This window comes from Marmota flaviventris, chromosome 9 (genome assembly GCF_047511675.1).
Source record: "Marmota flaviventris isolate mMarFla1 chromosome 9, mMarFla1.hap1, whole genome shotgun sequence".
Taxonomy (NCBI): Eukaryota; Metazoa; Chordata; class Mammalia; order Rodentia; family Sciuridae; genus Marmota; species Marmota flaviventris.
Window position 1 is genome coordinate 49,949,668 of NC_092506.1, and position 25,442 is coordinate 49,975,109.

At 44.3% G+C, this 25,442-nt stretch overlaps 1 protein-coding gene across 6 annotated transcripts in view; it reads right to left on the bottom strand.

Annotated features, from left to right (window-relative positions):
* The window catches only part of Bmal1 (basic helix-loop-helix ARNT like 1), a 99,956-nt gene that overhangs the window by 43,047 nt on the left and 31,467 nt on the right, over positions 1–25,442 (bottom strand). The window contains exon 1 of one of the 6 annotated variants that reach the window (XM_027942279.3): positions 3,069–3,190. The exons of the other annotated variants lie outside the window; for them this stretch is intronic. The gene's annotated coding sequence lies outside the window, so the exon portion shown is untranslated. Of the gene's footprint in view, positions 1–3,068; positions 3,191–25,442 lie in introns of those variants that run through there. 6 annotated transcript variants of the gene reach the window in all.

A 25,442-nucleotide genomic window follows, 5' to 3' on the forward strand; every position in this document is an offset into this window, starting at 1 on the left:
AGCCTGACTCTGTTTTCTGTTTATTGTTTTTTGTTTGTTTTTGCTTTTAAATGCTAGAGTAAGAAAAGACAACCTGGTCCTAAAGACTCTGGGAAGAGCAATCTTTTCACCAAAAACTTACTGCCTCAAGTTGAAGAAAATTCTGAAAAACAGTATCTTGTTCTAAAGGAAACAGAAAATGCACTGCTGTTGTTTAGTGGCAAAGGGGAGATGCTGGTGTGAGAGAGAGCAGGTTAGGAAGGCCCCTGAAGTGTGCTCTGTTTCTGGGTGGGAGCTGCGGATAAGCTAGGGTGGGCAGCAGTGGGTGGACCAAGGAGGGTCAAGACTTGGAAGAAAGGCACACACCTTGGAGAACATAGGGAAAGTAGGAAAACTATTCAGCAGTGGAGAAAAGGAATACTGAAGGGTCTCATCTGGCAAGGCATTCACCTCTAGGTCAATTATAAAGAGGGGACAGGCCCTGAGAACAGACCAGGAAGAAGTATAGGAGGGCACTGCCAAGCAGTAAGGCCTCAGGTGAGGTCGGGCCCAGGTGCAGATCCAGGGTTGGATGCCTAGGGGTGTAGCCTTTCTGGCACCTCAGGCTAGTGGATTCTCCCCCCCAGATCAGGAACAGCAGGGGGCAATATGGACAAAAGAATTCGAGGACTCTGGGTACATGAGGAGCAGTGGGATGGGGTGGTGAGCAGTGCAATCCCAGCTGGGTTCCAATCCGAGCTCTGCCACTTAATGGCTGTGTGTCCTGGGCAAGTCAGGTGACTCTCTAGGAGCTGCAATTACCTTTCCCTCCATGGGTTGTTGGGAAGATGAATGATGAAAAGTGCTTGGCATGTTTAGCCAACCATGGTCACTAAATGGACGCCCCCATGCTGGTTAAAAAGGAGAGGCAGGAGGCTGTGGAAGAGTTGGTGCCAAAGATGCAAATCCAGACTTGAAACTTAGGGAGGAAGCAGCTCACAGATGGTGAGGACAGGGGTTCCACAGGGGGCATGAGGAACTTAAAACTGAAGAGCTGGCAAGGCAGGTTGGGGAGAGGAGTTGGGGAGAGGGCTGAAGGACACCCCTGAGGCCAGCGTTCTGCAGCAGGAAGCTCTGCCGGACTCCTAACAATTTGAAAGGTGAATGGAATAAGTCAACCCAACCCTTTTGTTTTACTAAGAGAGACAGAGAGAGAGAGAGAAATATCCTTTAGGGAAAGCTTGGACTAGGATAATGAGGAAGTTACGTCAGCGGTGATGAATAACAGAATTTGGGGTTGCTCAGGGAGATGAGATGGAGAAAGCAAAGGACAGTGATTTCCCTATGGAGATGGAGCCCACAGGAGGGGACGCTGACAGCTGCTGCCAGGGTGGGGCTGCACCACCAGAGTGAAAGAGGGCTGTGGGGTGACAACAGCCACACAGGGCTGAGCAGCACTGGGGGCACCTTGTGTCCCACTACCCCCAAGTTTTAAAGCAACCCAGTGCCAGGTCTGTGGTGAAAGGGTTGGTAATTTGAGTAAATTTCCACCACAAACTGCGTGTGGCAGCCAAATTTCAATTTGAGATGATTTTGTAATAATGAAGACACTGTTAGCGTGCTGGCCCACGATCACTCGCTAATCTCTTAACAAATATTTGCTGAGAGAACCAAGTGCCAGGCACTGTTCTCCATGGCTGCCCTGGAGATGGGGTGGGGGGACAAAAGTCCTTAACCTCATTTGATACACATGCTGGTGAGGATGGCAAGCCAAGGCAATAACCAATGACAGTGCTGGGCAACAGGGACAAGGACAACCAGGAAGGTCCCGAGGTGGCAATGTGTGAGGAGGCAAGAGGAAGATGCAGGTGTTTGCAGGCAGAGGGCAGTGGGGCGGAGGCCCGGGACAGCAACGGGTGAGAGGGAAAGCTGAGGAGGCAGGAGCAGTCACAGGGCCAGGGAGGGCCTGGCAGAGCCCTGTGAGGACCAGCTTGGGCTCTGAGCGGAGTACCTGGTCCCACTCAGGTTTTCAGTCTGACTGCTACTGTGGTGAGAGGAGACAGTGAGTGTGTGTGTGTGTGTGTGTGTGTGTGTGTGTGTGTGTGTATGCACACACACCTGTGGATGAAGGTGGGGCAGGTGAGTAAGGAGACAACTGTCACAGTCGAGAATGAGGAGATGCAGCTCAGCCTCAGCACCAGCGGAGAGGGGCTAAATCCCAGATGTACCTGCAGGGGCTGTGCTGATGGAGGGATGTGGGGGTAAGGAGTCAGGCTGAGCAGCCCTGGTGGGCTGAGGGAACAACCATGGGGATTTCCTGACTGTCTAGACATGGGGGTGACACCCAGTCTGTGAACTGCACAGCCTCTGGGAGTGAAAAATCCACCCACTCACTGGGAGCAAGCCTGCGTGATGGCTGGAGAAGAGGGGCCTTTTTGTCCTCCACCATCCAAGCAGGAGCCCCTGGTTTGGGATGTGCTAGGTGGAGACAGCTGTGAGAAGTCTGGGTCACACTGCAGACTGTGCTGCTGCCAAGTGGAGGTGGACAGGAGACAATTGGCCCTTTGCAGTTGCAGAACTTGGACCACTTCCCACTTACTGGGCAACAAACGGGTGCCCAGGACAGTGCTAGCCGAGACATATCTCATTACATCCTTAAATGGCCTTCTGGGAAACACACTGTTATTAACTCTGTGTAGAAAACGACATGAGTCAGGGAGGTGAAGCAACTTGTCCAAGATGGCACAGCTGGGAGGGGGCAGAACAGGGTTTGGAACTCAGGTAGGCCCAACTCCAGAGCCGAGTGTCTCTACTCATGCTTTGTTGCTTCAGTGACTCAGCAAATAAAAGAAAAATTGTCCCAGTGGGACAAAGAGGGCAGGGCAGGCTCACACCCATCCCTCCTGCCCACAGTGCCAGGCTGCCAAAAGAAGCAAAAACCACATGAATGATCCAGAGCACTGGTGATATGGCAGATGTGTTTAAGGAAATAACTTAAAGATTAACCAGATGATGCTTTCTGTTTCCACCCTGAACTACTGAAACCCTTTCTCAAATGGACTTGTCCACTGGCCTGCCCTGGCAAGCACAGTGTGAGCAAGATGATTCACCTTGTGATGTGTCTCAGGGTCTTCCTGTGTCCCAGGTCGAAGATGCTGGTCTGAGTTGTGTCCTGACTCCAGGAACAGTCCTACAGATTCCTCTTAAATAAAAGGGAAATGGCTTGTTTCCTTTCATGTATCTTTTTCCTACATGAGAAATAATAATAATAAAAACTTAAGTGATTTCACTTCGTTTTTCTGAGCTTTGGTTACTGCAGGCAAGTTTTACAGGCTTTAGGATCTGAACAAACCTTAGTTGTACAGTGTGAGACAATCTTTTTCTGAAAAAATATTCAGTGCAGGGTCACAACAAAAATAACACCAAAACTGTAGCAGCAGAAATCACACACCCGGCTTTTATTTTGTGCAGGTGAGGGATGTTTCATTTAGTTCTCGAAGAATTAATTCTGAGAGATCAGGGAACCACATGCGATTGTTCAGCCCATGATGGGGAGAGACAGGATTGAAACCCAGGTCTGATGGACTCCAGAGCTCTGTACAGGGGAAGGAGAGACATCCTTTCTGCAAGAAAACAAGCTCCAACCAAATCCAGACCCAAACCTCTCATGAAGCAATACAAGGCAGATGCTCAGTGGAACACAAGCAGAGAATTTGAACAGGAAATCACCAAAAGATGAAACACAGAGACAAAGAAGTATATGACAACAGGATCAACCTCACCATGATCAAAATGTAATAATGAAGCCAGGGGCGGTGGCACACACCTGTAATCCCAGGGGCTCAAGAGGCTGAGGCAGGAGGATCACGAGCTCAAAGCCAGCCTCAGCAAAAGTAAGGCTCTAAGGAATTCAATGAGACCCTGTCTCTAAATAACATACAAAATAGGGCTGGGGATGTGACTCAGTGGTCAAGTGCCTCTGAGTCTAATACCCTCAAAAAAAAAAAAGTAATGAGATGCAACTTTCACTGCTCATATTAGCAAAGATTACATTTTAAAGATTAAAATCAATATTAGTGAAGGTCTAGTAAATGTACAGGTCAATCACTGTAAATCAGAATATAAACTGGTACAAATTTCCTGAAAGAAATTTGGCATTATTTATTAAAAGCTTTAAAAATGTTTATCCTTTTTGTCAGTGTAATTTCATGGGTAAAATTAAGCTAAATATTATGTGAAAGTTACCACCTGTTACACAGTATTTATTTAATAGCTATCTATCTATATTAACCTATATTGACAAATACTTATCAATGAATATACAGGAATTTTCTTATAACACTGTAATAGGGGATAATCAAAAACATCTAAATGTTCCCCTAGAAAGGATTTACAAATAAATTATGGGTATATTAAGATGAAATACTATATAACCACTCAAATTATACTTAATAATATAGGACAAGATGGGAGATATTCTTGAAAAAAAAATATTAGGTGAAAAAGGACACATGATTATGTATACAATATTCCTACAGGAAAAAAAAAGATAAAGAGAAAATTCACCAGAATAAGACTACTGTCTCCAATTGGTGTAATGGGTCACTGTTGTTTTATTACCATGCCTCAATTTTCCATCTTTTTCTAAAGTGAACATGAGTTATTTATGTAATAAAATTTAACAAAAACAAAAAGGATTATAAGGAAGTAAACCAAAATGTTAACAGTAGCTGTCTTTAGGGCTGAGACAATGAGTATTGATTTTCATCTTTTGGTTTTACTATTCATTTCAAACTTTTCCTAATGAGCATGTATCACTTTTGGACTCAGCAGAACTGTAAGCCTCTCTATTAAGTATTGAAATTTGTTGTAACCATATCAACATCATACAAAAGACAACCAGTTTTAAAAGACATGAATAACAAAGAACAGGGACATCTTCAAACACCAGCTATTCTAGACCAAGTCCTTGATAAATTTATAATAAAAGAAGCATTGAGGGCTGGGATTGTGGCTCAGCGGTAGAGCGCTCGCCTAGCACAGGCGGGACCCGGGTTCGATTCTCAGCACCATATAAAAATAAAGGCATTGTGTTGTGTGCATCTACACCTAAAAAATAAATATTAAAAAAAGAAGCATTGAGGGACTTCATACTGACTGCACACACATTACCACCAAAGCCACATTTCACAACTGGCGCCATCACCCTCATGTCTATTCAAAACGTGTTGGTCCTTAGGTGCTATGATTGGTTCTGGATGACTGGCTACACAAGATGCCCATGCAAGGGGAGCCAAGCACTGCTGCTTGGGCCAGGCATGCTGGCAGCAAGCCCCCTAGTGACAGCTGCTCCCTCCTGGGGATCCTTCTGGATGCCAGACCCCCTGGTTTTCCTGGAGAGTCCTTGGGGTCTTGTGGACAGGTGGAAGCCCAAGCATGGAGCAGAAAGCCTATGGGAGGCCCACTTCAGCCCCCAGGTTTGGCCTTTGAGTTGGTGTGGGGGTCCCTGAGAAGCCCATTGCTGCCTGGTTTTCAGGCCTGCTTACAGCTTTCAGAGCCAGGCTGACTCAGGCCAAGTGTCAGGCAAAACAACCAAAGCAAACTTAGGAAAGAGCAGGGAACTCATCTGGTTTAGGAACCTCTCTGAAAAAAAATTTACACATGGATGTTTTAAAAATATATGTATGTACAGGCAGAGTGATGAAAAGAACAGAGGGCAAAGATGAAAAAGCTGAAGACAAAACTGTTTTAGACTCTAGGTTTGTGTTTTTTAAAAGGGACAGGGAACAGCGGAATACCTTATTTTTCTGACAATCAATAGATGCAGTTAAAATTTCTGACATTTACTACATATCCTTATGTAAAAGAACATCTCTCTAAGGAAAATAAAACCATTTCTTTTTATTTCAAGTCTGACTTAAGGTTCCTCCAGCTAATTTATAAACTAACACACACACACACACACACACACACACACACACACACTCATATGCCCTCCCCCATACTTTCAAAAGATGCCATATGAATATTTTTAAGATGCCTTTCACTCTCTTAAAATGAAATTGGTCAATAACATAATTTGCCCACACTTATAACTTCAAAACCAAACAATATAATGCCCTAACTATACAAAGAAGAAACGAATTAAAGTTGGTTAAAATAAGATTATATGTAAATGTTGGGGCACTGTCCACCAGAAGTCATTATTCATGATACAGTGAAATACTGCACCTTTTTATAACAAATAGGTTGTCATATACTTGGTAGTTGTATACCTGGAAAATTGAGTATACAACAAAACATGCAAAAACTGTTTATGTGTAAAATAGAGTCAGATTTCAGGCTGTGATCACAACAAACAGGGTTTTACGTACATGAATGTCAACTGAACATTAGGCAATTATGTAGATAGAAAGTTCTTTGTTCCCCAAGCATTACATCTACTAGCATCCTTATCCTTTCCTGTACAGAAGTCCTGTCTGGGTCACTGTGACAATCACCCAGATATCCTGTAGAGGGCGCTATATACTCACTCAGAACCAGTAGCCTTAGTCAGCCTTCTACAGGCAAAAAAGGCAGAGAGGTTAAGATATTTACCCGAAGCTTTATAGTTTATCAGTGGCAGGCAGGAATAGGAAAGGAGAAAGAATAGTGGAGGAAGAAGGAAATTGCTATGTTAATACTGATGTTTATCACCGCTAGACATTGTGCCAAGTGCTTTCTGTTACACCCATGCAGGGTCTCACCTAATCTTTCTATCAACCTTGTGGGTTGGAGTTATTATCACCCCCATTTTTTTCTCAGATAAAGACACAACATTTCAGGAAGGTTAGGTCACTGCTCAGGGCCCCATTTCAGTAATGACAGAGGCAGATTTTATCCAGGGCTTTTTCTATTACTTCAAGGTGATTTTTCTCCAAGTGTCTGGGCCCATACCTCAGGGACCAGGTCCCTCACTTTACCGCTTAAATTTCTAGAAAATAGTGACTGGGGTGTATGATATCTGAAAAGCAACTCACAAAGAGAAAGATGGTTTAATCCCAGTTTCTCAGTCCTCCGGCCCACGCATCCCTGATTTGGAAGAAGTCAGGAATCATCTTTCCCTATTCTCAGCGGGGCTGGCCCGAGCCATCACATTTGGCATCTACATCCCAGCTTTGGAGGGCAGATGTTCAGCACATCCTTCTGCCCATTATGGTTGGGGTGGTTCTGTGAGACTGAATTCTGCATTCAGTATTTGAAGAAGCAATCTAGTTCTGCAATTCGTAGGCACCTCTCTCCCTTTACTTTCAGGCCCTAAAGCCACGACTAGAAACTTTAAGAAATCTATTGCATCAGGCATCTTGTTAGGGAAAAGAAAATATTAATAGCCTGCATTTGTCACCTTGATCTAATCCCACCACTTCAGGAGCCCCGAGGGGCCTGGCAGAGCCAGGATAAGCCCATTTGCTGGTTATAGTGCAGAGGCCTCTGCCCTGTAGTCCATTCTGTCAAAATAAACTCTGAAGAGGTTTCATGGAAAATGGTTCAACTCAGGCTCCTGTCAAATGATTTCTTGCAAAATAAGTTAAAGCAGGGCCAGCTCAAGCCTGGTGCAGCATGGGCTTATTTTTAGCACTACACAGAAAAGGTTGTGACATATTCAAGCACCAGAGCGAAGAGCACAAGCTCTGGGTTGCACAGCCTGGGCCCAAGTCTCTGCTCTTGCCTGTGTGTTTCCTGATGAGCTCTGATCTCTTGCTCCTGTCTTGATGTTCTGACTCATAAAGTGAGGACCATGACAGTAGCCACCTCATAGGGAGGCTGAGAGTAGCAAAGAAGACAATCCATGTAGGGAGCTTCTTACCACAGTACCTAGCACAGGGCAAACACACAGCAAATTTCCCCTGTTATTAAGATTATATTGATTCCATGTCATATAAAGAATGATTGGCAGGGCCTGGGATTGTGGCTCAGTGGTAGAGCACTTGCTAGCATGTGTGAGGCATTGGGTTCGATTCTCAGCACCACATATAAATAAGTGAATAAAATAAAGATCCATCAACATCTTAAAAAATTTTTTTTTAAAAAGGAATGATTGGCAGGACTAGGGAACATAAGCCCTGTGGAGGAGAAAAAGCAAGTAGAGTAGAGAAAGAGACATGGGTCCAGAAGCACTATTTTCAAACTTTGGAAGTAGAATTGGGCCATGCCTACAGACCTTTGCTCTGTGTGGCCACAAAGGGTAGAACTAGGTCAATGAGGAAATATGCCAAGAGGCAGGTATACGGTTAGAACAAAGAAAGATTTTCTAAGAGTCAGAGATGACCATAAAGAGGGAGCAGGATGCCTGGTGTGCAGGTACCCAGCTAGGGTTAGGAGGCTGCTGTGGTGAACCAAGCAGATGGCCTTTTTTGCACTGGAGGTTGGCCAAAAGAGGTAACCCTGATACCCCTTCCCAGTGGACCATTCTATTGCTCTGATAAAGAGAGAAAAAAAGTGCTGATAGCCAGGGTGTGGCTGCTCAATCTGAAGAAGGAAGATGGACTTTGGACAAGTCTTAGCATTCACAACCTTCAGGACTTTTACTTGATGTTCTCAGAATACCATTTGTTGATGGCAGTGGTGGCTCCAGGAACCAAAAGCATTTCTCAAGCACCTGCTGGGTGCCATGGCAGTAATCCAAGTGTAAAATGACCAGGCTGGAAGCCAGTGGGTCATTCCAGTTCACAGGCAACCCAACCCCTCTCCAGCAAAGCATCAGGGTTCTGGCCTTTTACCATCTCTTTACCACCAGACCACAGACACAACCCCCGACCTAGGTCTTGCCAACATAAGTCTCTAGGGCCGAGCTGCACACAGGAAATGACAGTGGGGCATAGAGAAAAGGCCAGGAGTAGGGGGCAGGGAGAGAGAAAGAGAATTTGCTCCCTAAAAATTGGTTCAGAGGTGGGATAACAAGCAGGCATTTTCCATCATGAAATCGTGTTACTTTTATAAACTAAAAAAAAAACAAAAATACATTTGAAAATAGAAACTATTTTACCAACAAAAAACATTTGTTGAAACCAAGAAAAAACTTTAATTCCCAAACTACAGCTCATAAGCTATTTTCCAACTATTTCCTATATACTTCCCTGTTAATTATACAGTCTCAACTTTGAGAACTCAAAAGTGCCTGTGAGTATCAAAAGATTAGAAGGAAAACATGCATGGAGATGGCCTTGGGGATATTCTGTGTACTCATTTAATTATTTGCCATCTGGAAATGCCTGGTGACAGGTTTGAGAACAACTGCCCAGACTGGCTAGGATCTCACTGAGGAAGAAGTACACCTCTTCTCAGAGAGAATGTACTCAATAATCCAAAAGCCCAGCTTTGGATCCAAGCTGCTGGATCGGCCACTGTGCCAGTTCCTCCATCCCCACCTCCTACCTCCCCTGCAGTGGTAATTCATGTCCCAGCATGTCACTGTCCTTCACTCGGTTTGGCTGGCTGTCTATAGCCAAATCCCACTGTTTCTTCCTCTCCTGCAAGCATTCCTCTTCCACTGACTCCTCTCCCGGCTGACTGCTATAGCCTTAGTTTAGGCCCAGACCAGCCCCTGCCTGGCCTACTCACAAACTCTAAAACCACTGGTCTCCAGCACCACCAGGAGGTGATTCCATAGTCCACCCTCCCCCATGAAGGTTTCCTGAGATCAGTCTGCCCCTCCAAACCCCAGGAGGAGAATGAGAACCCAAAGCCCCTCTGGCCCAGGGAACTTGACCATGTATAGCCCAGGGCAAAAAGGGACATAGGTTCTACCTCATATGCTGGCTCTAACATGTAGCACTGGCTGCCAGAGTCAGAAACAAGGCCACCAGGATCACTCAGGCCACCTACATACTATCCCAGTAAAGGGCAGTGCATTCCACAGAACTCAGGCTGCCAGCCCCTGGCCTGAGCCCCAGTTCTTTCCTCCCTTCTGATTTCCTAGGAAATCCCCTCAACAATCCAGTCCCACAGCTCATTTTCACTGCCACCCACTACTTGCCGTACCATACTTCCCTTCCTCCTCCAACTCAGCAAACATTTTGCACCTTTTCCCACCAGGGACCTTAATAGCAATTGTAAAACTTCTCCAAGTGGACCAGAGATCAACCAATGTCACCTTTGCCTTGGTATCCAACACACAGATTACAAAATTCCCCATTCCCACCCTCTCTACCACTTAAGGAACCTGTTGAACACATATAACTTGGTTTACTTTTGGTATGGCCACTATTGGACCATCTCAGTGTCTGTGTCTTCTGAGTCCATGGACCCCTAAAGTGTAGAAATAAGATCTGTTTAATCCACTGTTTCCCAAGGACACAGGGAAAACACAGACCACTGTTCCAAAACGACCCCACAGTGACTCCCCGTGAGACCCTGGGCAATATTTCCATCTCTGAAACTCAGCTTCCCACTTTTAGTAAGGTAGAGTTGAAGCAGAGGCCTCAGAAGTCTCATCCAGCTCTAATGCACCACAAGAACACAGGCATAATGCACAAATTCATGCCTTTTCCTGACTACGGGGGTAATAACTCAGGGCTGGGCTCAGCGAGACAGCACAACACTGCTCCTGTGGGTGGCACAGATCCGCCACTGCGATGAGTGAGAATCCTAAAGTGGGTATTCAGTGCTCCGGGATGCATGTTTGTGCAGCTAAGCATAATGGACAATGAAGAATGATTTTATCTCCCTTTGAGAACATAAGTACACTATTCTATATTTATACCTTCCATCTCCTAATTTAGACGGGAAGAACTTTTTCTGATCAGCCCTTACTTGCCAATGATTTTGTTCTACATCTAAATGAAGAATAGGAGTCATATAAGTTCGCAGATTGAATGGATGGCTGATTTACAAAGCCCTTAAAATGTGGCTACAGGCCGACGTTGGCAACCCCATAATTAGATATGGCATGCTCTGCAATGATGTATTTTTTACTGTTTTTTAATAACTCAGTCCTCCTTCTGGGATGAGGGGAAAAATGGAATTTGTTAAAAATAAATCGAGATTTAGTGGCTTTTCAGCCTTCTGCTGCTTGTTGCTCAAAATATTCTATAAATAAGAGAAGCCCTGCCCTATAGTGCACTGTAAACACCCACAGACACTCAGAGCCAAATTCTTCCAATTATGACCCTGTGCCTGTTGCCAAGCTACTGCAAGGACCTACTTGAAAGGCAGCCATCTAGGCCACTTCCTGATTAAGCTGCCCTGTAGCAAGGAACCAAGGCCTGCTGCTTTGGCATCGTATCTAGTCTCAAATAATTGTCCCATGTTCTTGAAATTAAGGCTTTTCCTTGTGATAGAATTACAATTCAGAGGTTAGTGAAAAACTAACCACCTTGTCCATCTGTCTGGGTCATGTGTGTGTTTAAGATCTCGGGCTGTCACACGTTGAACTAAAATCTGGTAGAAGTGCATTTATGACCAGCTTCTCTAATTGTGTTGCACAAATCAAGGTCAAACAAAAGTAGGTCAACTATCGACATGATAGGTGAGTTGGATGCAGCCTGCCCTTCTAAATAGCTTCTGCACAAAACAGCTTGGGTTACCGCTGCTCAAAGCAGCAGGCTGAAACGGCTGTTTAAAAGTCCTTACCACACCTCAAGAGGGGAAATGTGGTTGGCATTGGGTGTTGGGTTTACAGCTCTTAGGATCAAATGCCAGTGCACAAGTTGAGACTGCCCATCCACCCAGCTTTTGTGTGGCCTCAACAAACCCTTAAAGAACTGCAAGCAGATAATCAGGAGATTGCAGTGTGCCACATTCGAACTGAGAGAGAAATCACTTCCAGCTCCTTAGTAACCAGAATGCTCAAAGCAGCATTGAGCAAAATGGGTCCTGGCTAGAAACAAATCACTCTCCCTCCCAACAGGAGGCTCTTCATTCACTGTTGGCTTGCTGGGTGAGTAGTCCAAGAGGAGCACTCAAGATCTTCACAGGCCCTGAGACGTGACACACTCCAAGAACTCAACTCTGAATGGGAAGCCCCTTAGTGAATAAATACCCCCCCCCAAAAGAGAACTGATGTGTATTGTGGAGTCAGATTTTTCCAAAATCAAAACTGGGACCAATATACTTGGGCAGCATTTTTAAAAGCAGGAGTCCTGGAATACTTGAAATGGGGAGGGGGACAAAGCATTGATCCTCTTCAGGGAGGTCCCTCCTGGCTTACCAATCTAAAGTGGTGTTTCCTATGACTCCTATATTACCCTGGACTTTAATTCCTTGATTACTGACATGATCTCGTGCACTTGGGTCTGCTCTGATTAGAATGTGAGCATCAGAAGAACAGAAATTCTGTCTTGTTCTTGACTTATTTCCAGAGCCACTGAAACAGTCTCTGGCTCTTAGCAGGTGCTCAGTAGGTGCCCATGAAGAAACTCATCCATGCCAGACCTCTGGGGCAATGTACAGACATGTTTTCTCCACCTCACTGCAGTGCTATGAGGTGAAACTATTGGAACTCCCATCTTATGAGAAAAATCAGGGCTCGGAAAGGGTGTGTATTTTACCCAGCATTGGGCATCTAATAACTGATGAAGCTGGAATTCAAACTAGACATTAAGAGTATTAATCCTGGCTTTGTAATGAGCATCCATTGCTCTTATAATTCAGAAAAGGCAAAGAAGAAAACCTTTGGAGGAAAATTTGTTCATCATGAAGAGCTCTGTAGTCAGATACAGTAGCACACGTCTGTAATCCCAGCAATTCAGAAGGCTGAGGCAGGAGGATAGTAAGGCTAGCCTCAGTAACTTAGTGAGGCCCTAAGCGACTTAGCGAGACCCTGTTTCAAAATAAAAAATAGAAAGGGCTGAGGAGGTGACTCAGTGGTAAAGCATCCCTGGGTTCAACCCCCAGCACCAAATAAATAATAATAAAGAAATAAAGAGCTTTGTATCAAATGATCTATTTTATATAATATATTCAGTTTCTACAATAAAAATCTAGCCCCATCTCCTATGGAAAGTACTGGCACCCTAGCAGAGCAAAAGAGAGGATTCTGGGGCCTTCTTTTATGGGGCAATAACATTTGTTATTGCTGTTACTGTTAGAAAAAGCAGGCGTATTCCATGGTTCAATGGAAAGGTTCTAAGGAGAGACCTATGAACAAGTTTGAGATTGAGGAATTAAGGTGCTTTGAATCTGTCTTCTCCAAAACCTATACCTTGAAAACTGGAAGAATGGAAGGAAGGAAGGAAGGAATGAATGAACGAACAAACGAACAAAGGGCAGGGTATGGTGGTGCACACCTGTAATCCCAGCAGCTTGGGAGGCTGAGGCAGGAGGATTGCAAGTTCAAAGGCAGCTTCAGCAACTTAGCAAGACCTTAAGCAATTTAGCAAGACACTGTCTCAAAATAACCAACAAACAAAAAAGGACTGGGAATATGGTTAAGCACCCCCGGGTTCAATCCCTGGTGAGAGAGAGAGCATACTCTTTTTAAAATTAAGATTTCAAAAATGTGTAAATTAGAAAGCAGATATTTATATTTACCTGAATTGAGAACATTAAATTCTGTGGAAGCTAAGTTTATCCCCCTTTATAATCTATAAATCCAAATAACAGTCCTTTCAGTCTGACGTTTGGGGCCAAAAAACTCTACTCCATCTCTCTGGTAGATGCAGGCTATGGCTTAAGTTTATGTGCAAGTCAGCAGGTGCATCTCATCCAAATGGCCAGGGAACTTCTACTGTGTGAATACATTTCTCAAATATGAGAAATAAACACAAATGGAAAATATTATCAATCAAACGGGTATTTCTAAATGCTACTGGGATACCTGACATCCCTCAGCTACCAGCATCCTACAGAAATGTGAAGTGCTGCATGATTGCGAATGAGAAGCAGCACGAGGACAAAAGGGCACATAACCTAACTTTCAGGATCAGAAATTTTCATCTGTGATCCCTGGGGGGAATTTCAGGGTAAATATTTCATGACAAGGGTTGGGCTTGTGAGTATTTGTCATGTGCATTTTTCCTGGGGAGAGGATCTATAAATTTCTCCAGACTCACAGAGATCTGTGACCCCCAAAGACTAGAAGCATCTACCAACCCTTTCTGCTGCTGTTCCTGTTTTATTTAGGGTGTCAGCTACATAGCTACACAGGAAGACCCCTGGCTTTGACTGTAAACAAGTTGGTGTTGACAGAGAAAATGGTCAAAGCTCTTGCGCAGATAGTCAGCAACTGGAAACTGCTCAGCCAGAGAATGAAAAGAGGCATTTAGCTAAAGGGAACTGAGAAACTGCTGGGCTTTAGCTTGAGCCGGTAGCCTTGAGAGGGAAAAATAGCTTGATCAGAAAAGAACAGGGAGCCAACTTGGGGACCAGAGAGTCTTAGGCAAGAGGAACTTGTGAGCAACAGTATGAAACAGGAAAAAGAATACAGGCTTTGGAACCAGGCAGGGCTCCACCTAAATCCTAGCCATGTGGCCCAGAGACAGTGATGGTGATGATAACGACAATGACAATGACAACTGTATCTGCAATATGCCGTTATTTACTGACAGCATGATGTCTAACACACAGTAATCAAGCACTTAGGTACTTACAAAATAGCATATGCTATTTCATTTAATTTTCACAGCAGCTATATAAACTCTCTCTATATTATCTCCACTTTCTAGATCTGGAAAAAGAAAGTTAAAGAGATTAAGTGGCATTCCCAAGGACCACAGCTAGTTGGGACTCAACCTGGGTCTGCTCAGCTCTAAGTCCATACTGTTAACTACTCAGCTCTACTGCATTGCCCAGCCTCAGCTTCCTCGTCTGTGGAAGGAAGGAAGGAAGGAAGGAAGGAAGGAAATCCTCACTGCTGCAGACTTGTAGCAACTAGACAGAACACATGTGAAGGGTGCCCAGCACACAGGAAGCTCTCCAATATAGCTGCTCCTGTCTTCCCTATATCACAGGGACCTCTGGAAGGGAGAGGAGAGGTGGGAGGTGAGCATCTGATATACAGAAGGTACAGCATTTCACTTCACAGGACTCAGGAAATATCACTGGCATCTGGACCAAGGCTTAAGAGACTGGGATGATAAACCCCCCATTAGGCACACAGAGGAACACTTCAGCAAGGTGGGTAAGAATGTATTTACTCAGAGGCAAAAGGATTTTCATCAAAACTTGGAAAGGATTAAATTATAAGAAGGAGGAATAATTCAAGTCCGGAAAGTAAGTCTCAAAAAAGCAGCACCAGACAGCATGGCCACGCCCAGACCAGGAGTGTGTGCGCACCCATGGCCTGACTGCCTGGGACTGCAGGGGGCAAGGCTTGCTTCTGGGCATGTTAAGAGAAGCAGATGTTGAATCCCTGGTTATCAGTGAGCCTGGCCTGGAACCTGGGCAGAGACTAAAAAAAAAAAAAAAAAAAAAAGAAAGGAGGAAAAGAAAACAGGGATAATTTGTTACAGCAAGTCAGCTCTGGAGTCAAATATGGAGAAATGTAGCCGCTACAAGAAAGAACTCCTTCATGTGAAGATCAAGGGGCCTGTCTGCAGGAGGAAGAGCCACACTCATTGATTCCACCACTTTGACCCCACTCTTCTTGAAAGATCGAGTGGGGGAGGCTGCAGGGCAGCTCCCAGTGCTCCTTGGAGCACCAATAGCACTGCACAGACATGCACCCCAGGGCTTATGTTTGCTTGTGAGAAAAGCGTCCCAAGTAGGGCCAGCTTAGCCCTCCTGCTGTTTTTATAAAGGAATCACTACACCAAGTTATACTAAGAGGTCTTCAGGTCCTATCATCTTCCCCCTCATCTCTCCTGTAGCACAGGCTCGGCATCAATTTCCTAGACCATTTTAACAGCCTCTCAAGTAGTTCTGCTGCCTCGCTCCCACAGACCAGCCCCCGCACTGCCACCAGCTGGCTTTCTAAAATAAAAGTGCTGACCACGTCACTCACCTCCTGAGAGATGTCTACTAGATTTGCAATGCCTATGGAATAAATCCCAAAGTCTTAGCTTGCACGCAGGCATGCGCTAACTCATTCATTTGTTCATCACCCATCTAATGTTTCATGATCACCATCTATGTGCCACGCTCAGTTTCAGGCTCTGGAGTGGTGTGTGCAATGGATAAGACCAGGCCCCTCCTTGTGGATTTACATCCAAGTGAAGTTAAACAGTGAACAAGAGGACAGGTATATAATATAAAGTCAGGTAGTGATGGGTGCTAGTGAAGAAAAATAAAGCACGGCAAAAGAACAGAGTGTTTGCTGAGGTTGGCGACAGAGGGGTGCTTCTGGTAGACAGGTGAGAGATAGCACTTAAGCAGACCAGAGTGGAGTGAGGGTAAGCCAGGCAAAGATGTGCGGGAAAGAGCAATGAAGGCTGAGGAGAGCAAGCGCAAAGGCCCAGGGCAAGAAAGAGGAGCAGCAAGAAAGGCAGAGTGGCTGAAGTGGAGTAAGCAAAGCAGCGAGTGCTGACAGAGAAACAGAGACGTGAAGGGGGCTGGCAGCCATAGCCAGAAGTTCAGAATCTACTCCAAGGATGCCAGGAAGCCACTAGAGTTCTGAGGAAGAAAGTGATAAGCACTTCTCTTCTTTGGAAAAGCTGGTTTCGCCTTTTGGGGAATGAGGCCAGAGGGAAGTGGAGAGACCCACCGAGAGCAAGAGGTTGATATGAGGTGGAGAGGAGCGGTAGCTTTTGGGGTGTGCTGTGAAGGGAGTGTCGTCAAGAATTGCACTCAGGCAGCATGGGGGAATGAAGGAAGAGCAGTATCACTGATGAGGCCTTCATTTCGGGCCTGGGTGGTGTCACATAAGATGGGGAAAATTGTGGAGCAGAAAGGTTATTTTTTCTTTTTAAGAACAAATTAAGAGTTCTGCTTAGGTATGTTGGGTCTGCGTTCCCGTGACACCTGGCAGTATAGCTGTGAAGTGGGCAGTGGGTTTGTGAGTTGAGGGCTCAAGAAGAAGGCTCAGGCTGGGGCTTGTCAGTGTATGGGTGACCACCATAGTGGCAACTTGGGTTCCACCGCTTGGCGCCCACTGCAGACATGTAACAAGTTGTCACCTTTTACCAGGACTCTGGCCTCTATCCTGTGGTCCCTTCTGCTTGGAGTGCTCTTCTTGGACTTCTACAGCTGGCAGAATGCTCCTCATCTTTAACACTCACTCAAAAATCATCTTTTCTCTATAAGGCTCTCTCTGACTCCCTAAGAGACAGCCAGAGTTCCCTTCTCTTCTCTCATAGCAGCCTAGTGCATATCTCTGTGATGGCGCAGCCCACGTGCCACCTGAGCCACTTACCCCTTTCCTGCCTAGGGCAGTGGCTGTAAGCCTAGCCTATGTCACCTAACATGAAGCCTGCGCATGGCCAACATAACTAAATGAATGGAGTCGTCCTCTCTGCAAAGAGGAACGAAAGAAATGACATATGTGCAAACTGACTCACACTGCAGCTGCTGTCTGCAAGGGAAAAAAGGTGAAAAAAAAAAAGTAAGGCGCCGTCCACACTGAGGCACTAATGAAGCTCAATGGGGTAGAATGACATCTTCCCTGGAGGAGCTGCTTAACAATAAAAAAGAGCTTCGAGAATCTAAGAGTTGAGCAGATATCTCAGGGCATGATGGGACATCATGAGCTCTGCATCTGATGCAGGTGTTTCGGGTTTGAACTACAGAAACACCCACTGAGTGCAAAACCAACACGCCAGGAGTCAGAGGCAGAGGGAAGGAAGCCGGCATCCTTTCTCATTTAATCTGGAGAGCAATCTAGGAAGCAGGGCCTATCAGCCCTCCTTCACAGATGAGGACAAGGAGTACCAGAGAGGAAGGTGATTCACCCAAGTTCACAGAGTTGGGAAATACAGATTCACAGCCAGGTCCACCAGTCACCAACATCTGCATTCGTTCAACACATTCCAAAGCCTCACTCCATGACACAGGGTCCTCTAGCGTGCAAGATCCTGTGGACCATGAGGTCCCAGACTGCACCATAGAAACATGGTTCTGGTGAGGGGCTGTGATTTGCCCATGGTTACTGAGATGTCACCAGAAGAACAGAGGCTTGGAACACTGGCTGCATTCTTTTAATGGGCAGAGACAAAGCAAAGCATACCATTTTAACAGTCTGACCTGTCTGCTAACAAATATCTTACAAATAAAAGTGAGAGGAAAGGGAAATAGTGTTTTTTGTTTGTTTGTTTGTTAACTATGATGCTGTGTGATTCAGGTAACTAGGCAGCCGTCACTGCACCTAGTGGATTACAAAACCAACAGCATGGATCACACTGACCGGTGGATGGAAGTTCTCTCATGCACTTACACAAAGGTTTGTTGCCCACCTACTGTGTGCAGGACACTCAGCAAGGCAGCAAAGGATAAGAAAAAGAGTCCTGGAATTGAACTGTGGCTCCCTGACTTACGACTGTGTAATAAGTATATTAACCTAAGCCTCAGTTTCCTCATCTATCCAAAAGAACGCATGGCCCATTTCACAAAGCTGTTCTGATGTCCTGAGGACTAAGTGGGATGACATATATGCCTGGCATGCAGCAAACATCTAATCATCACTGAACAAGCAAAGAACTTATGTATACTGTAGAAAAAGGAATGGAAAAAAGAGCTATATCCAAGCTCTTGTAAAGTCTTAGTAGGAGAAAATAGCATCCTCTGAGGACTTAGTGGAAGCATAAAGAAATTCTTTAAGAAATTTTTAGTTGCTGAGTATTTTAAGGCGGGGTAGGAGAAGGGAAAAGCAGAGTGAGAGAAAAAGGAAAGTGAAAAGAGAAGAGCTGAATTTGAATATATCAGTGTGTTGGCAAGAGTCAAAAGAAGTTAACATGTATATAAAAAAGAATGTTACTGCTGGTGGCGCAGGAGGCTGAGGCAGGAGAATTGTGAGTTCAAGGTCAGTCTCAGCAATTTAGCAATGCCCTAAGCAACTCAGCAAGACCCAGTCTCTAAATAAAATATAAAAAAGGGCTGGAGATGTGGCTCTGAGGTTAAGCGCCCCTGGCTTCAATCCCCAGTACAACAAAACAAAACAAAACAAAATAAAACAACAACAACAACAAAAAAAAACACCCAACAAAACAAAAAAAAAAAAAAAAAGAAAAAACAAAACAAAAACAATGTTCCTTTATCACTGATGGACAGAACTACCTCTTAGTTATTTATGGTTTATTTTCTCTGCTCAACATCCCCTCTTTGCTTGATGATCTTTTCCACCCTACCCTATCTAGAGGATTAATGTTTTCCTATTAATCAATTCCTATTATTGTGCTCTCTACACTGTCTCTGCCTTTTGGGCTTTCTCTATGAAATACTGAGCTCCTGAGAATATGAATTGAGTACTCAAGGGGTAACCTTCCTCTCACCCCAAGAGACCTCGCCAGTAGCCACCAGCTTAGAGAATCCCCAGAGAAGAAAGAACCTTCTCTGTACTTCAGGAAGTTGAGACAGGACTCACACTATAGAGTGTTAATTCTGTGATGAACATCTGAAACACCCCTTTTCAAATATAAACATTCCTCCAGTTGCTCCTGTGGTAGAAATACTGTCCCTATTTTGTAGAAGGGAGCACTGAGGCTCAGAGAGGTGAGGTCACCAACCGAAGGGTCACGCTGCTAGTGAAAATGATGAAGTCAGGATTTGAACCAGGGTCTGACTCCAAATCCCTTTCCTCTGGACCAGAATGCCCAGTGTGGTTCGAACAAAGCTGATAGCACCCAGAAGATCTAGGCATCAAATCTACTGCAGCCTCATAAAGAAGGTTAGTTCTGAGGAGCTGTGGCTAAACAAAGGGCAAACACCATCTCAGAGAAGCAGACAGAAGGCCTCCAGAGAAGATGGAATTCAAAATGTCACATGCAGTTAGTGATGAAGGAACCATCTGTCCTTTCTGTGGAAAAGCAGAAAGCCTAGGCCAGGAGCTCTCAGTCATGTGAGATCAGTAAGGGCCTCTGACCAAGAATTTTCAGATCCTTCCTGAAAGCTTTGAAAACATGAACGTAAATGTTAGCATTTCTAGGAGAAAGCTGCAAACAAAAGTGGCCACAGGAAGTCTGGAAACATCACTTCCCTTTCTTTTCCCCATCACCAGCTCAGTAAAGGAGACTTTGTCTCGGCCACACAGCACTACTTATGAGTCCCTGCTCTCCAGGTCTCTTGTGCCTAACGTCTGGCCCTCCCAGGTCCTTTCCAATGATGACTCTGCTGAGGTGCTGATGGCTCAGGCCTTGTTGGGAAGGATCAGTCAGATCCGTGATGGTAGGAAAATGGAAGCCATGATTTGGCTATTATTCTTCCAAAGTCTACTTGGCATAAATGGTATCCTTAGGTAATTAATAATTGATTACAACATTTATGAAACATTTTTGTCACCTTGCAGGATGATAACCATCACTAATGTGAAGATATGAAATCATTTAGTTAAATCCACCAATTCATATATTTTGAATGTTTCTCTAAGACAAATAATGTCATTTTATGGCATATTTGTGAGTTTTAAAACTTTCTTTTTGTGTATGTTTTGAAGCCACAATAGTCCTGGGAATTGGCACAGCCTTTCTGGAGGGTGATTTAGCAATATTGATTCAAATTTTAAATGGTAGGTGGATTAAGCCAAAAGCCCCTCTTCTAGGATCTATATCATAGAAAATCTTGTGCAAAAAAGTTCACAGGTATGTGCAAAAATTTCTACAACAGACATGGCTGTGATGGCAAAAGATCAGAAACAACTTAAGTGTCTACCAATACTGGGATGATTAAATAAACTTAAAATACATCTACAACTGGAGTACAACTGTAAAAAAAAATACACATTTACATATCAATTTGGAAATATCAATATAAAAATTTAAAGTTGTAAAAAGAAAGTTACAGAATAGTATGCATAGATTCCATTTTTATAAAAAAGTAAAACCATGTACGTTAGGGATAAGGGCAGAGTGTAAGTTGGGGAACAGGAGCATGTCCAGAAATATATAAACAACAAAGTCTTGAAAGTGGTTAGCTTTGGGGAATATTTGAAAATGGGGGTCACAGAAGGCTTTCTTGTTTAGTTAACACATTTCAGAGTTGTTTGAATTGTTATAGCATGCTCAAGAAATATAAAAATATAATTATCAGTTCTTAAGAGCTCATGGAAAAATGACAATTTTTAAAGACTTCCCCTGGAGTGAGCCCGTTGGAAGCTGCTCTACCCTCTGAGCATGACAGCAGGCTGCTCTCTGGCTGGAAGGGGTTCCAGTCTGTCTAAGGAAACACTGCAGAAGGAAAAGAGAATCTCACATCCCTCACCTACTTCCATTTTGCCAAATTATAACTAATTTAATGAGAATGTAAAAAAAAATAACTGTCTAATATTTTTCAAAATCACATTGGATTAAAGCAATTCACTTTGTTTACAACCTCCCTTAAACAGTGGCTATCAACATTTATATTCTGCATTATCCAACATTTTGTGTTGACATAAAAGCCTTAATAAAGATTAAAGAATTCCTAATGATGAAATTCCACTAAATTGGATTTAGTAGGAGAAAGGTAACCCTACTAAATCCAAGAAAGCCTAAAATACTGCGGCAACTTGGGTTATCATATGAATGATAACTTAACATGTAAAATAACTTTCCTATCTGTGATCAAAGTTGCTGATGAAAATAATGTGAAACTTATTATGCACAGTAGCTTAGGGGCTATAAACTCAATTACCCACAGGCCATGCCATCATGCAAGGCACAAAGAGACTGTGCAGGGCAAAGGCAGAGGGAACCACTCTTCAACGTGGCCACAGGAAGATAGACCCAGAGATGCAAGACTGATCAATCTCCCATGAAGAGCTATGAACCTGGATTTTTACACAAAACCTACCAATTTTTTAAATGTTAGCTGCTAATTCAGAGGTTGTAGAACACATGAACACTGAACAAAATACATCTGCAGACCAGATGCATCCCATCAATGGGGTGTTCTCAACCTGAGCCTGAGGGTATCTACTTTTTCTTAAATAACTAATTTTGTTTCATTTTACTCTTAGAAAGATGGGGTAGGACAGGGAAATGTCCAGTCTTACACGGAGAGAAGAAAGAAGAAAGTCAAGCAATTGTTCTTAAGAAAATATTTCTAAGATACTTGTGAAAACAATGGTAGCAATCTATGTTACATTTGGAAGAAAACTGTTTACACTTATTTACCTATACCAGGCACACAACTTAGTGTATTTATTTTGTGTGTATGTGTGTATGGGGGTGGGGATGGTCATAGTATTTTTATTTGTAATAGGCCAAAACTGGAATCAATTCAAATGTCCAACAGCAAATGGCACCCTACTGTGACAGCAGAAATTTTCAGTTCCAGAGTAAAGAGTAACTCAGGCCACTGCTCCCAACTTGCTGACAATGAACCTATAAAAACTTACTATTACCCATTAAATGTTTATCATAAAAATCTTTAAATAATAGCATCAACCACTGCAGTGTTCTTCTCTGCCAGGTGCTGTCCAGGCATTTGGCACCCTGGATCACCAATGTGGGTCACACAGCCACTGGGAAAGATTCCAACAAAGGCCTATCTGACAAACCTCCCTCAGCAACAAAAAAGAAAAACAACAGAGAACTTAGACTCAACATCATAAAATTGGGATTATCCATTTTTTCCAAAGCCAAAACAACAACAGATATATATTTGTGCTAATAATATCTGGACATAATCTGTGATTCACAAAGCTCTTCCCTTATCTGCCATCTCACTTACTCACTAGGCCTTTTAACTGTGCATCCTAAGCTTTATCTCTTGTCCAGTCTTACATTATTACCAACAATAATACTTTTAAAAACAATAGCGATGACAACAGATACTAGGTATTTGGTATTTTCTACATGTCAGGCACGGTGCTAAGCACATTTTCATTTCCTTCAAACAAAAACTTAATAAAGGTCATTCCTCCTATTTCATTTGCAGATGAGGACCCCCAGGGCTTAGAGAGCCTGGTGATGTGCCTTGGGCCCTGTGCTGGTGTCTATAGCTGATGTTCTGAAGTGGATCTGCCTCCAGAACCAAGTGCCCTTTGAAGGAGATGTCTCGGGGGCATCTGTGCTTTAAGCCCATCTCAGTTTGTTGCTGGCAAATGTCCTTAGGGCCTAGCTAACATTCCTTCCCCCATTGTCCACTTTCCCCACTTGGTCAGAAGCCATTTTTAAGTTTTTATTTTTCCCACTCAAAAACAGGGTGAGTCATTTGGAGCTCAGCCAGGCTGCCCTTAGAGGGCCCTGGTGGCCTGGTGAGGTGCCCTGGGAAACCTGGCTCCCCCTGCTGCCCAGTCCCTGCCCAGCTGTCTGGAGTCTAGAGAGGGTTTTCACATCATTGTGATCTAAACAGTCACAGGGATCTGATAGGCACAAAAAGCTGGTGAAGAGGTCACTGAGATACCAAAGTCAGGAGTGGGGTGGGGAAAGGTGTTCTTGGATTGGGAGAGGAGAAAATATTTATTTAGCCAAGAGCTATTATATTTCTATTATCCCTAGTGGCACATTAGAGAAGGAAATACAGCAAGGTGATAAATGATGCAAGTAAAAACATCATGCAAGATAAACACACAAACACCTACACACTGCATCGTGGAGCAACTGCTCCTAAGGAAATTACTTCTGGTTCTCCCTTACCCCTTCGGTAGAGACCTGAGCTCTGGATGTCCAGATAACTGCCCTGCCACAGAGACCACAGGCCAGGGCTGGTCTGATCTTGACAGGCTCTGGAAGGACAAGGATGGCAGGTACAAAGGTCATTATGACCCGCCACTGTCAGTCATCCTCAGAGTGTGTGAAAGTCCAGATACCAGAGAAGGAGCAGCTGGCTCTGTCCTGGGAGACAAAAGGGTCCATTTCCTTACAGATGGGCAACAAGGGGCTTGCAGGGTAGTGAAAAGGGCAAAGGGAGTGGGAAGAAAGGACAGAGCCCACCATGGCACAGATGTTTCCTTACCATTGCGAGCCCTGATGCAGGAACCAAGTGAGGCTGAGGGTTAATCCCCAGGCACACATTCACGAGAGTCCAAGAAGTGGGGGTCTGGGGTGGCTCTTCTATGGCCATTGCCTAGACTCCCATGATAAAAGAGCATGGGTGAGTGGGTGGTTCCCTAAGGCTGTCAGTCAACCCTGTGGAGCACCTACTTAGAGTCATGGGTACTCTTATCATCCCAGGACTTACAGGGGCTGCCAGCAGGGAACAAACATTCTTTAATAACCACACAAATAAATGCAAATATAAGATGACCTTTGTGATGAGCGCTAGGGATGTGCAGGAGGACAGGCTGCTGGGATGTGTGGCAGAGGGTCTTTAGGGTATGAGTGAAGATCATGCACCTGTAGGCCAGCACCTGGGACCAGCCCCTGATTTGCCAGAGATTTCATTGGGTGGGGCCCTTGTCTTCTCATATGGTGTCTTTGTGATAATAACAACACTCCTCCACCCACCATCATCTACCAAACCCCTAATATGAAGTAGTTAACCACCAAGCACTTTGACAGTAAGCATTCCACCAGCAGCAGGTAATCATGTTGGGAAGGTGAGGCTGAGACCCGGCCTTCCTATCAGGGAAGTCAAGGGAGGCTACCACCAAATCAGCTGAGATCTGAGGGGTAATCAGGTATGAGCCAGGCAAACCCGGAAAAAGCTTTCTATGCAGAGGAAACAGCTGTGGGAAGTCCCTTGCAAGGGAAGGCAGCATCAGAAGAATTTCCAGGCAAGAAAAGCTGGGCTCCTAGTCAGCAGGACCCTCCATATGAGATGAGTCTTTTGGAAGGCCTTCCCAGCTTACTGTAAGCCCCGGAATAAAAGCCGTGATCTTGGCACAAGTTCTGTTGCAGAACAGGAAGTGAAGGAGACAACCAAGATGAATGCTTCCAATGAAAATGTGAATTTATTTTCCACAATCTTGGTGTATGTGCTAGCTCCCATGGGAAATGAGGACACTGACCAGGGATCCCTGGATCAGAACCCCTTCCTACTCATGCTACTCCTCAGTGCACATTCACTGTGGACTTTAAAAGGTTCCAAACAAAGATAAAGATGCCCTTGGTGTCCCCCGCCTCAGAGGACAACTAGGAATCCTGATCCTCCAGCCCAAACTGCATTCTATGTTGGGGGCAGGGAGGGGGGGTCTATCAGAGATTGATAAGAATTAATATTTTAGCTAATTTAGGAAATCTTGGATTTGTCTAAAACCAAGGCAGGTGGACCTCATTCCTGAGAATTCCTTGATGGATTATTTTTCATTTTGAATTGCAATTATTATTCTATCAACATAGGAGCAATAAATAAATAAATAAAATTTTAAGAAGTCAGAGGCAAAGAATATAGGGAAGTGACATTCCAGAGGTCTCAGCATGCTGGGAGACACAACAGGTAGCCACAAGCACAAATGTAGAATGACCTGCCCTGCCCTCAAAGATGAGAAGAGGTTTAGCCCCATCAAACTCAATGGCCACTGAACTTCCAAATCCAAGTGTATCTGATTGCATTTTAAA